This window comes from Prionailurus bengalensis, chromosome B4 (genome assembly GCF_016509475.1).
Source record: "Prionailurus bengalensis isolate Pbe53 chromosome B4, Fcat_Pben_1.1_paternal_pri, whole genome shotgun sequence".
In the NCBI taxonomy this organism is placed as follows: Eukaryota; Metazoa; Chordata; class Mammalia; order Carnivora; family Felidae; genus Prionailurus; species Prionailurus bengalensis.
Genome location: NC_057358.1, coordinates 6,779,672 through 6,791,747, shown reverse-complemented (window position 1 = coordinate 6,791,747; position 12,076 = coordinate 6,779,672). Strand labels below are relative to the sequence as shown.

The window sequence follows — 12,076 nt, the reverse complement described above, 5'->3', positions numbered from 1 at the left end:
TATTCTCGCTAACGGGCTTGTCAGTGCCTGGGAAGTGCACGTAGCCGTGCGCACCTGGCACTTTCTGGTTCTGGTCGTCATCCCAGTGGGGATGCGAGTCTGGAGGCCAGGACCTAACTGGCTGGGGAACAGCTACGGAGCCTCCCCCAGGCTGCTGGCACCGGACTTGGCTCTGTTTTCTATCCCGTGTGCTTTGACTGGTGAATCTGTCGAGAGACAGGTCTGGTGTTAGGGTAGGCGAGAGTTCCGCCTCTCCGTTTCAACTTGTAAAACCTCTTCGTGGGAAGAAGAGCTCACAAGAGCCTCAGAAAATGTGATCAGCGTAGACCTCTTTCTCGTTATGAATTTCATGCTTCAAGCGCTGGAACTAGCAAACATACATGTCCTTGGGAACATTAAGGGGAATGTATTTCCATGAAATTCATTTTTCCTTGACCAAGATTTACATGTTCCTCTCTTTCCTTTCCCTAATCTATATAACTGGATCTACTTTTGCCTTCATAATTAGGAACTTGGCTAACGGACTCTATCTGGCAACCGAGCAGTTGGCTGATGCATCATTTACCAGATGTCTTTCTTGCTATAACTTTCTACAGACTCGTTCCCATAATCTGTGCCATTCTGTGCCAACCCTAGATTTCCATGTAGCTTTTGCAAGCTTGTCTTCCTTTCTCCATTTTTGAAAAAGTCTGTTTATTTATTTTGAGAGAGAGAGAATGAATAAATGAGCAGGGGAAGGGCGGGGAGGGAGGGGGAGAGAGAGAGAAAGAGAGAGAGAATTCCAAGCAGGCTCCATGCTGTCAGCACAGAGTTCGACGTGGAGCTCGAGCCCATGAACCATGAGCTCATGACCTGAGCGGAGATCAAGAGTCGGATGCTTAACCGACTGAGCCACCCAGGCGCCCCTCTTTGACCAGTTCATTTGGTGAACGATTTTGGAGGGTAAAGAACAAGCATAATGTTCCTCTCTGTAACTGCCAAATTAAAATGAGGGGAGACGTGAATGTTGCTTGTGCCTTATTCATTGGCTCCCTTCATGCTCCAGGAAAGCACTTTCGTCTTCACGTCTGGAATTTTGCTTCCAGGAGCTGTGTGGACATTTTATGTGCATATAGCCTGTCTGCGTGGATTCGGGAACCATCCTACTTTTGATCATGAGAGTACATATTCCCACCTAGTAGGTAATGATTTTTGCTGAAAAGCATACCACCACGTGCACATTAAATGCAGCATGCTCTTTTAAGTCACAGTAGGTACCACTGAGTGACTAGTATATACCAAGCACTCTTAAGTGGTTTACATACATTTTTTTTCATCCAATCTTTCAGCAATGCAATGAGAGAGACGTTGTTATTCCCTTTTTGCAAACGAGAAGGTGAGGGGCAGGGAGGTGACTTCACTGTGCTGAAATCCAGAAAGTTAGAAGTCGAGAAGTTCAGCGTCAAGCCCAGTCTCTCCCACTCGGAAGCTCTTCCCCATGTCATTCTTCACTGTGCCGTTAGACATGGACCATAACACTGGACCGCCTTTCCAGCTTCCAGGCTCTACCTGTTCTCACCGCCAAGCGACGTGATGCGGAGCGCTGCCCGTCGCGGGTGAGTGCACACGGATGCCAGCTGCCCTGGGAGGCTTCGGCCGGCAGCTGGCGCCACGAAACACGAATGGAGCTGCTCTGCCCTGCTGCACAGAATTAACTACTAGTGATTTATTATTCGACTCGAAGCACACCATGGGCACGTACAGGGATGCAGACTTCTTTCCGTTTCGGATTGGGGCTGGACAGGCCGAGTGCGGGCATGGAGACAGCGGGGGTGTAGAGAGGAGAAGGTTTGTGACTGGGAGGTGCAGTGATGCCGTGACCTTCCTTCCAGCCGTCCTCTTCAAGAACATGTCAATCTGTCACAGTTTGAAAGAGAAGATGCTGGAAAAAAAGATACTGAGAAATTAGCTTTTTTTAAAAAAAAAAATGTTTATTTTTGAGAGAGAGCGAGCGAGCGGGGGACAGGCAAAGAGAGAGGGAGATACAGAATCCCAAGCAGGCTCCGAAGCCGTCAGTGACGTAGGGCTCGAACTCAACGATTCATGAGATCGTGACCTGAGCTGAAACCAAGAGTCAGACGCTCAACTGACGGAGCCACCCAGGCACCCCGAAAGTAGCTTTTATGGGATGGGGATCAAAGGAAGGGCGGCCTGAGGTTCACTGAGCGGCTGGGAAGAGTGTGGGCAAGGCCAGCAGAACCCAGAAGGGCCTCAGGGAGTAGTGACCTGGTTGGAGCTCCCTGAACAAATGAAGGAGCTCTGGAGAGGAAAGATGCCAGCGGGCCAAATGAGATCATGTCTAGGAAATTTGGAGGGTCTCAGAGATAGGCACTATATGGCTGTCATCGGAATACAAATGGATGATGGAAGGTTTGGGTACTCTTGCAGACCTTGTTGTAAGCATCTGAAAACGTGGCTCCAGCTAATAACAAAAACGTCCAGCTGGTTTCCTGGAACCAAGGTCAACAGACTTTCTATGACGACGGATAGTGAATACCGTAAGCTTTGCAGGCTCGGCGGTCCCCGTCTTACTACTCAGCCGTGCTTTTGTGGCACAAAGGCGGCCATTGGCAATCTGCAGAGAAGCCGTGCTTATCAGAAAACAGGCACCAGTCTGGGTTTGGCCCCCAGGCCATCCTTTGCTGACCCCTGGTCTACAGGGGTGACTGACCGGCATGGCTAAAGATCATTCCGGTTGGTAGGATTTATTCTCATCTGCTGAGCTGCTCTCGCCCAGACACGGCCACCAGCAGACGTGTGTTTCAGAAGCACATTGCAAAACAGAGATCTGGGACTTCGGGTGGGGAACAGAAGGCAGTGGGGAAAACGTGTTTGTGACTCTGACTCAGAATATGAGGAAATAAATGATGGACAGAGGGCAAAGTATTTTTCCCCCTAGCACCAAGGAAAACTTGGGATTGTTTCTTTTTTTTTTTTTTTTTTTTTTGCTCCTCAACAACGATAATATAGATAATTTTAAATAAATCAGAGGCACCCATTTAAAACCCTTTTTGTGGAGGCACTTAAGATTTACCCAAATGAGGTCACATTTAAAAACTTTTGAGGCTCTCTGAATAAAGGCACCACGTGGCTGTCCTACGAAGGAAACACGAACAGTATAGAGCTGTGAGTTCTCCTGCATGATCTGTTCAGGTTGTGGGCCTCCTGGTCAGCATCTGACAGCCTGGTCCTCGTATCACCAAAAAGCTTGGCCTCTCCTTGCTGGCGTCCTACGTGTGTACTCAAGTCTCTCCAGTCGGATCAGCCGGCTGTCCGTAAAGGGCTAGACGGGGCCCGAAAGGCAACTTTTGCTACAAGGAACAAGATGAATCCTGTCGATGCCAGCTAAATGAGATAACAAATGCTTATCAGGGATTTCCCGCCCGGGCTGGGGAACTGCGCCAGGGTGAGGTCCCGGAGTGCCACCCCTGCCCGAGAGCACGGGCTCCCCCCTCCCCTGCGGGACGCCTGACTCTGCCCCCGGGTCCCACCTTGGCTTCCACTGCAGACTCCAGATCCTCAGAGAATGAAACAGACGTTGATTATGTGCTGTGGGAGAGGTGCGAGGCATAGGGGATACAAAGATAAGTACGACAGAACCTTTTCTCTCAGGAGGTCCGGAGGAGAAGAAAAGTCGCGTGAGCGTTGTGTGCACAGTGCTCCCTGTGACAGAGGTATACGGTGGTCCAGTCATGGCACAGAGCGGGTGCCGGTCAAGTCTTTTTAGGAGTGAAGAAGGGGGTAATGGACTTCTCAGAGCAGGGGTAGTCAAGTGAGCCTTAAGGTCTTTTAGAAGTTAGTCAAGTCGGTGGGGTGGGAAGGTCCAGAGGAGCCCAGCAGAGGGGGATGAATGGCAAGAGAAAACGTGTGTGCCGGAGAAGCACATTCAAGCCCCTCTAATTAAGGACCTCGGAATTTTGCTGGGGAAAAGAAATGTGGAGCAATCCCACGTTAATCAAACCAACGCGTCAAGTGGTTAGTGGAAAGAATTTTAGGGAAGGGCAAGGGCTTGAAGTAGCCGACAAAAGATGAATGACAGAGGTGACCTAGCAAGTGTAGTCCTTGAAGATGGGACGCAGTTTTCTTGACAGGAAGGGAGGGAGTGAATTCTTGGTTGGGGAAAAACACGAAGGAAGTCATGAGACAAGAGTGAACGTGCCATTTGGCGGCAGGTGGGCATTTGAGCCCGAGACCGTTGCGTGAAGCTGGCTCCTTTGAAGGACGGCAGTGGGCAGGGGGCAGAAGGAAGCTCCTGCCTTCTCTGCTCTGGACCCTCTAACTCTCCAGAATCAGTCTCCGTCTGCAAATAAGAATAAGTGTTACCAAAACTCAGAAGAAAAGCGAAGATCCTCCCCAACCCCCGACAGCGAAGTTCACCTATTCCTTCCTGCGACCAGAATCTCGCTTTGCAGTCTCACGGTGTCTTCGAGGGTATGGGAAGATGAAAGAGACACAGGGACGTCATCACTGCCCCTGCCTGCCGGGGGGGGGGTGACTCCACTTCCTCCGAATATCTTCTTGTACGTACCATCTACACGTGCTGCTGTGTTGTGGTTGCTTGCTAGCCGTTCCACTGTTCCATATTTAGCATGGCTCTTTGCAGCCTCTCCAACCTTTCGGTTCTTAAATGCTCGTCGAGGCACATCCCTGGAGGTTTATAGCAGGTGGCACAGGGTGGACCTATGCCCTGGCGACGGGCATGAGAACTGACACGTCAGGAGAGAGCTGACTGGGTCAAAGGGCACTCAGTGAGTCAGACACCACGAAATTCTCTAGAACGAAACAGGGCTCCAGAATCCAGATACGCAGTTGGGCAGTGCAAACTTAAGAAGTTAGACCAGGCCCTGGGGACGAAGAACTCAATCAGGGCAGTCAGTAGGTGTGTCAGAACATGGATGAAGGACACCAGTTACAAAGGAGACATGTAAATGGAGGTGGACATCTCATGGTCAGTATCTCTTACTTCCTGTTAGAGCAGGAGCCTACAGATAGAAGTGGTTCAGCTCCATCCTTGGCCACAGTGAGGGATCAACAATGAGAACAAATCCCGACCGAGTATCCACCACGCAAAGAGGTGCGAACACATAATCTGTTTTGAGTCTTGAGTTAGTTGTTGACACATCTAGCGTGAAAAATGGATGTGATTAATGTCTAAAGAATCAAAGATGTTAATGTTATTGGCAGGGAGCCTTTTTAGAAGAATGTACAATGACATTATTAGGCAAATGTTTCTTATATTTGTCAAAAAGAGTCAAAACATTAGGTGATGAATCTTAACATTAGCCAGAGCATTAACATGAGAGACCATTTGCTTCTCAAGTTAGATTAATGTTATTCAAACACGAAAGACTTGGGAAGTGTAGTTATGCTTACATCACAAAGATGTTCTAATATCTAAACCTATTCAGATTTTTTTTTTTTCGTTAAGGCTGAATTTAGACAGAATTTGGTGTTTAGCAATCATTTTCTCTTAGATCCAGGCCTGAAGGAATAATGATATTTAGGCTAAAAAGGGGCCTTTCTCTACCTATGAAATAACCACAATCTTATAGTTTTACACAGCTTGGGTAAGCACAGAAGTAAGGAGGTAATCTAACGGAGTCTAGTGCAATACTGCATTGAAAGAGCATTTGAAGTGAGAAGTCAAACGGTAAAGGAGATTATATAGCATAACACAATACATTTTCAAATATAGGAACCTTATGCTTTTGCTTAATTCAAATATTCTCTTCGTTCTAGCATGAGCATTACATTGTAGAGACCAAAGAAATAATGTTTTCTACATTTGCTTCTAGGTGAGATTTCAAGTTCACTTAGCATTTACTGAACTTTAAAAATTTTTTTAATTTAAATCCAAGCTAGTTAGGGGCGCTTGGGTGGCTCAGTCGGTTAAGCATCGACTTCAGCTCAGGTCACGATCTCACGGTTCGTGAGTTCGAGCCCCGCCTCGGGCTCGGTGCTGTCAGCTCGGAGCCTGGAGCCTGCTTCGGATTCTGTGTCTCCCTCTCTCTCTGCCCTTCCCCCGCTTGCACTCTGTCTCTCTCTTTCAAAAATAAATAAAACATTAAAAAAAATTTTTTTTAAATCCAAGCTAGTTAACATACAGTATAGTAATGGTTTCAGGAGAATTTAATGATTCATCACTTACATATAACATCCAGTGCTCATGCCAACAAGTGCCCTCCTTAATGCCCATCACTCGTTTAGCCATCCCCCAACCCAGCACCCCCTCCAGCAACCCTTCATTTGTTCTCTGTATTTAAGAGTCTCTTATGGTTTGTCTCCCTCTCTGTTTTTATCTTATTTTTCCTTCCCTTCCCCTATGTTCATCTGTGGTGTTTCTTAAATTCCACATATGAGTGAAATCATATGATACTTCTCTTTCTCTGACTAACTAATTTCTCTTAGCATCATACCTCTAGTTCCGTCCACGTTGTTGCAGATGGCAGGTATTCATTCTTTTTGGTTGCCGAGTAAAATTCCATTGTGTATAAACCCCATCTTCTTTATCCATTCATTAGGTGGTGGACATTTGGGCTCTTTCCCTAATTTGGCTATTGTCGATGGCACTGCTGTAAACACTGGGGTGCCTATGCCCCTTCGAATCAGCATTTTTGTATCCTTTGGGTAAATACCTACTAGTACAATTGCTCGATCCTAGAGTAGCTCTATTTTTAATTTTTTGTGGAACTTCCATACTCTTCTCCAGAGCCACTGCACCAGTTTGCATTCCCACCAACAGCACCAAAGGGTTCCCCTTTCTCTGCATCCTCACCGACATCTGTTGTTTCAAGTACTGGAAGGCGTGATGACTTCTATTCCAAGTTTTCCATTTATGTAAAGCAGACTTCTTAGTTTCTGCTCTTTCCATAAAGAACATTTCAGCCAATAGAAAAATAGTTTTAGTTTTTTTTCAACAAGATTCCTCAAATTTGAGAGACACTTTTTTTTCGACCCTCTGGTTCTTGTATTATAGTTTATAATTTTAAAATGTAAATTATATAATGAGGTTCATTTTAGGAAATACTGTGGCAGAGAGGCGGCAAGAGGCATTGTGTTATCACGGATTTCCTTTATGAGCTTACAGAACCTCTTGAGGCGCCTTAACCGTAGTCAGTGGGGTAATGTTGTTTTTTAATGTTTTGGTTTCTTCTCTGAAACCAGTCTGTGGCTAGATTTTTGTTTTTAAATGTAACAATGATATAGGCATGAATTATGTTATGAAGAAACAGTCTCTCTCACCCCATTTATTGCCTTGCTCCTGAAGTTGGGATTTTAAAAAATCTGATAATTTGGTGGGTCAGTCACAATAAGATTTCAAAACTTTCCTTTAAATTATTGGAAGACTTGCAGTGTGTAAAAATATTAAGGTCCTGTTGCCTCTTGTGGATTAAGTTCTCGTCATCTTGAAATACCACGGTCTTGAAATAGTCCCCCTGAAGCATAGCTGATCCCCATGGACTGCAGCATCTGTTGGCACGCTGGGGCTGCTGCGGTCTTGAACCGTGACCGTGACTCCAGGGAGACTTGGGACAGCGTCCTGCGTGGAAGCCTGTGGCGTGAGCACAGAGATTCTGGGATGGCGGACGTATCCATTCCCCCCGTTTCGGGCCTGGACACGCACTTTAACGCTGCGGTGGGGATCTGGTGTTGCAGACGTTGCTGGAGTCACAGACTTTTTTGCGTAGAATGGTAGAATGACTGTGGGGACGGACTGCCAGGGGAGGCCGTGGGCAATGAGGCCGTCCCCCTGCTGGCGTCAAGAAGGACTGCAGGCTAACAGGAGCACAGTATAAATTGGCTTTGCTCCTTCTCCCCGTTACCTGTATGGACCCCCCTGGGGAAGGGAGAAGGCGGACACACGGCCTCGGTTTATAGTGGACGTCGTCCACTTCCGGGGCCTCTCTTTCAGAAACAGGGCTGTTTCCCTGGTGTGTGTCTGTTCTTGATTTTTGTTCGGGGCCCAACTCAGACGTGAGGCGGGCTTACGTTTCTTTGCGGGATTATTTTAAGCTGTTCATCAGAGGCGATTTTTCTCTTGGGTTCATTGAAAAGGACCACGTGGAAAAATGAAAGAACGCTGACGTCTTGGTAAACTTCTCAGTACGAGGAAGTGAGGGCACTGCTTAGGAGAACAGTGTGACCATTCTGCTGGAAACATACAAGGGCTAATACCTAACACCCTTGAACTTGGATTTCGCCCATGATGTCATGGATCCCCTCATATTACGCCCAACAACCCAGACTTTGTGGTACAAAAGCCGTTTGTGTCCTCTGGTTCCTGTCGAGTGTGGTCTGGCACAGACACAGAAATATTTGAGAGAAGCGGCATCGTCGGGAACCCTGGTGGCAGTGGTAGCTGGGAGGGGGCAGGCAGCTGTGTTTGTCACGGCCTCACTGACATTTCACTCTGAGGGTCTCACCATACGATGCTTCCCTGCTTGTGAAATGCTGAACGGTCATTCTTGGCGCGGTAGTTAGCCCGGCGGACGCTCACCCCCTCGAGGGTTCTGCCGAGCGCCTGCAGCTGCTAGGGTTCCGTTTCGCAGGGAAGGGGGAGAGGACGTTCCCATCGCTGGCCCTGGTTTAATGCAGGGCCCGACGTGCACAGGGCAGAGCTGCCTCCTGGACACTCCCCTCCCGAGGGGCGGCGTGCTCGAACTCCAGGGACCCAGTCCTGCCCGTTCGACAGATGCCATCAGAGGGTACCGTAATCGCTTCCTTCCTGAAGATCCACTAGAACAGGGGGACTGTAGCCAAGCACACTGAATGAATGGAGAATCTGAACCAGAGAGTTTTATTTGTAGTTATTTATATCCACCTTGTTCCCGAAGGTACTTAACTTTAAGGACAGGGACTAAAAGACTTAATGGTAACCCTACGGCAGAGCTGGAATTAACTTCTAAGGCATTGTTTCCAAGGGAAATATGTCTTCCTTCTTTTAACCCAAGGAGAGTGTGTAAGAAGAGGAATTCATCCCCATAAAACAGGCTCAAGCTGAGAGCAGTCCCCATCCATCGTGGTTCCAGATAGCTAGGATTATACAAAGCCATCGTTAATGACCTTGCCGGCCAAGGTACTTCTTCACTGCCTGGACAGTAAGAGAGACATCCTTTTATTTTATTAGTTGTAGCTGTGCACCTTTCATCTCTCTTCAGTCCGAAAGCCCTCTGGAATGTTCTGGTGACGTTTGCAGAGCGGCGTCTGCAGGGACAGTGCGGGTGCCTGTCGTCCGTGGACTGGGGCCTCTAGGAACTGATTCGCGGCCCCAGAGGTGGCCTGCTGTCTCTGCTGCCGGCTGGCCTCTTTAAGAACTCTGCTTTCTTCCGCAGTCAGATCCCCCGCTGTTCCTTATGTTTCCTTCCCTCCGCAAGGGGTATGGTTTTCCTGCCTCTTCCCAACCGCCCCCTCTCCCCAAGACCTCCTGATTCCTCCCCAGCAGGCTCACCACCTGGTGGCTGGATACAGTGACCTGAACCCGTCTTCGCAGAGAAGCCCTGTCCTTGTCCCAGGAAGTAAACGTGGACGATGGTGGCTTCCTGGAAGTGTTCTCGGGATCCCAAAGGCTCAGTGTAACTTTCCAGTGTCGGACAGTTAGCCTCCCTCGCTAACCAGACCCAGCCACCGATTGTGTTAACCTCCACAGAAACTCTGTGCACACGTCGTATGTGCTTATTTTAAACGTCTCCGGGGAAGACATTTGCATGGTGTCCCGTGGTCACCTGTTCAGTGAGGGCATCGTCACTCCCAGCGCTGTGTTTGGAGTGACTGGTCTCGAGCAGACAGGCTTCTCTCTAGGGCACAAGGGCACCGAGTGGAGCTCTGGGGACAGGGAAGAAGGCCAAGGAACACGGCAGGCTGGGATATCCGTGTCTTCTCCCGTCGGTCACACTAGTTGGCAAGGGTGCCGGGGCGCCGGTGGGAACCGTCGTCATCTGCCCACCTGCACTGGAAGCGTCTACAGGTCGTCTTCCTTGTCACCTTCCAGTCTCTTAAGGGTTTTAGGCCAGCCCCTCACGTGACACAGCTTTGCCTTCCGGGGAGTTGAGGCCTTCAAGCAAGCTTGGACCGCGCATTCTGTGCCGTTCTGGGCCTCCTCTGATCTTCCTGGAATGTGCTTAGTTCTCTGGACTGTACCCTTGGAAGGTCTGACAAGGTCTGTGTTCACGTTCGGCTCGTAAACAGAGCGTGCAGAAATGTCGGCTGAAGTCCACTCGCGCTCACTCTTCTTTCTGGACGCTCCCCTTCCGCCTGCCTTTCAAGCCCTCCAAGAATGCAGAGCTCCCAGCGTCATCGGCCACACGGGGAGGGGGGCCGCGGCTGCAAAGAGTTAACGGAAGGAGCTGGCCGTAGACGGTGGCAGCTTCCATCCGGGCCTCCCGGGACGAGGGGCGGGAGGCCGTCCGGCCGGTCCCCGGGGCAACTGGAAAGGCGGCCGTTGGAGCCCGCCGGCCCGCCTCCCCTGGGTGCATGTGAGGATAAGCGAGCTGCAGCTGTGGCCTTACAAGGTCACAAGAAACCTGTAGCCGCCGAGTCAAGCGGAGGAGGGGGAAGAGGCTGGAGCGACTATTCCTAAAGCAGAGTATCCATCAGGGGCCGGGGGAGGGGAGTTGGCACAGAGGAGCCGGGCGGGCCCCTGCCGAGGTCTCCAGCGCACTATTTAAGGATCCCTAAGGATGCTGGCTGCCGTGGTGTTCCCAGGAGCTGCCCCGTGTCCACACCCGCGCCCTGTGGCGCCTGGCCGGCTCCGCACTCTGGGGAGCGTGCGAGTTTGTCCAGGTGCCTGCCTTCCAGCCGGGCGGCCGGCGGGGCTGTCTCAGGGACAACAGTGCCCGCGGTCCCGTCACCGCGCAGCTGTGGGCCTCCGGGCGTCCCGGAGGTCTAGACTGCCGGGCCATCCGATGCTCACGCTGGGGGTGGCGTTGGCTCCACGTGGAAGGAAGGGTGAGGAGTCTGAGCTCTGCCAGCTTCCTGCCTCAACACCGTCCGTGTCAACACTTAGGGCCCTCCACCCACATCTGGTTATTGTAACTATCTGATTTATTTTTACTCGAACACTGTCAGCTCTGTGTGTCCTACACCCCATCCTTCTTGGTGTTCTCTTTCTGTGGGTCCCAGAGATGAAGGGGGGTGTCTGTCCGACTTCATTTGTATCGGCAACGGTATTTTGTATTCCACACCTCTCCCTTGCTCTCCCTCTATTTACTCATTCAGCTCACTTGTCCTCGCTGCTTTCCAGAATGCCCTTCCTAGTCTTTCAGCCCACCCACTTCCTTTGCCCTCATCTTGCCCCTCCTCCGTGAAGCCCTCTCACCTCGCTGCGGCCCTATGTTTGCATTCTCTTTTAAGTTCTTAGGGTATTAATTATATATACCTTTAGTCTTATGGTTCATAAAATGTTTCTGCATGCATGTCTCCGCTGAACTTCCACGTATGCCCCCCGCCCCCCGCCGTGTGTTGGGAACTCTCCCGCCCACGGGGCGATATGAAGATGAATGGGACCTCCCTGCCAAGAGCTTACAAGACAGTAAGGGACACAGATACGAAGCAAACAATCACGACTGGGTAATTACGCACCCCATGAGTATTTTGAGTGCAGCGCTAGCCTAGAAGAGAGAGGATCGGTTCTCTTTGGAAGGAGGAGGAAATGTTTCAGATGGAGGATAGAGCACATTAGCTGGGTTTTGAAGAATGACTAGGAGCCTGTCAGGTAACAAATGGGCGTAAGACAGAGGAAAAGAACCTTCCGGGTCAAGAGAACGGCCGCTGTGAAAATACGGAGGCCTGACATAGCATGACTCACAGCAGTGTGTGACATTTCATATATTAAACACACATCTGTGTCTCGTAGAACATTGTGACACGTTGATGCCAGTTTTTCCCAGTTAGGTGACCAAGCTGCTCGACATCTATCCAAGTCCCTCCACATCTTAGGCACTTAATTTTAACCCCGGGATTGTTCCTGGCATGCAGTTTCCGAGCCAGGAGACGCGAGGACCCGGGCGATCAGATGTGACTGGTTTTGCTTCTGTGTTTG

The 12,076-nt window shown here is 49.8% G+C and overlaps 1 protein-coding gene across 1 annotated transcript in view; it reads left to right on the top strand.

Moving 5' to 3' along the window:
- Nucleotides 1-12,076, top strand: part of ITIH5 (inter-alpha-trypsin inhibitor heavy chain 5) — a 79,735-nt gene that overhangs the window by 52,957 nt on the left and 14,702 nt on the right. The window lies entirely within an intron of this gene.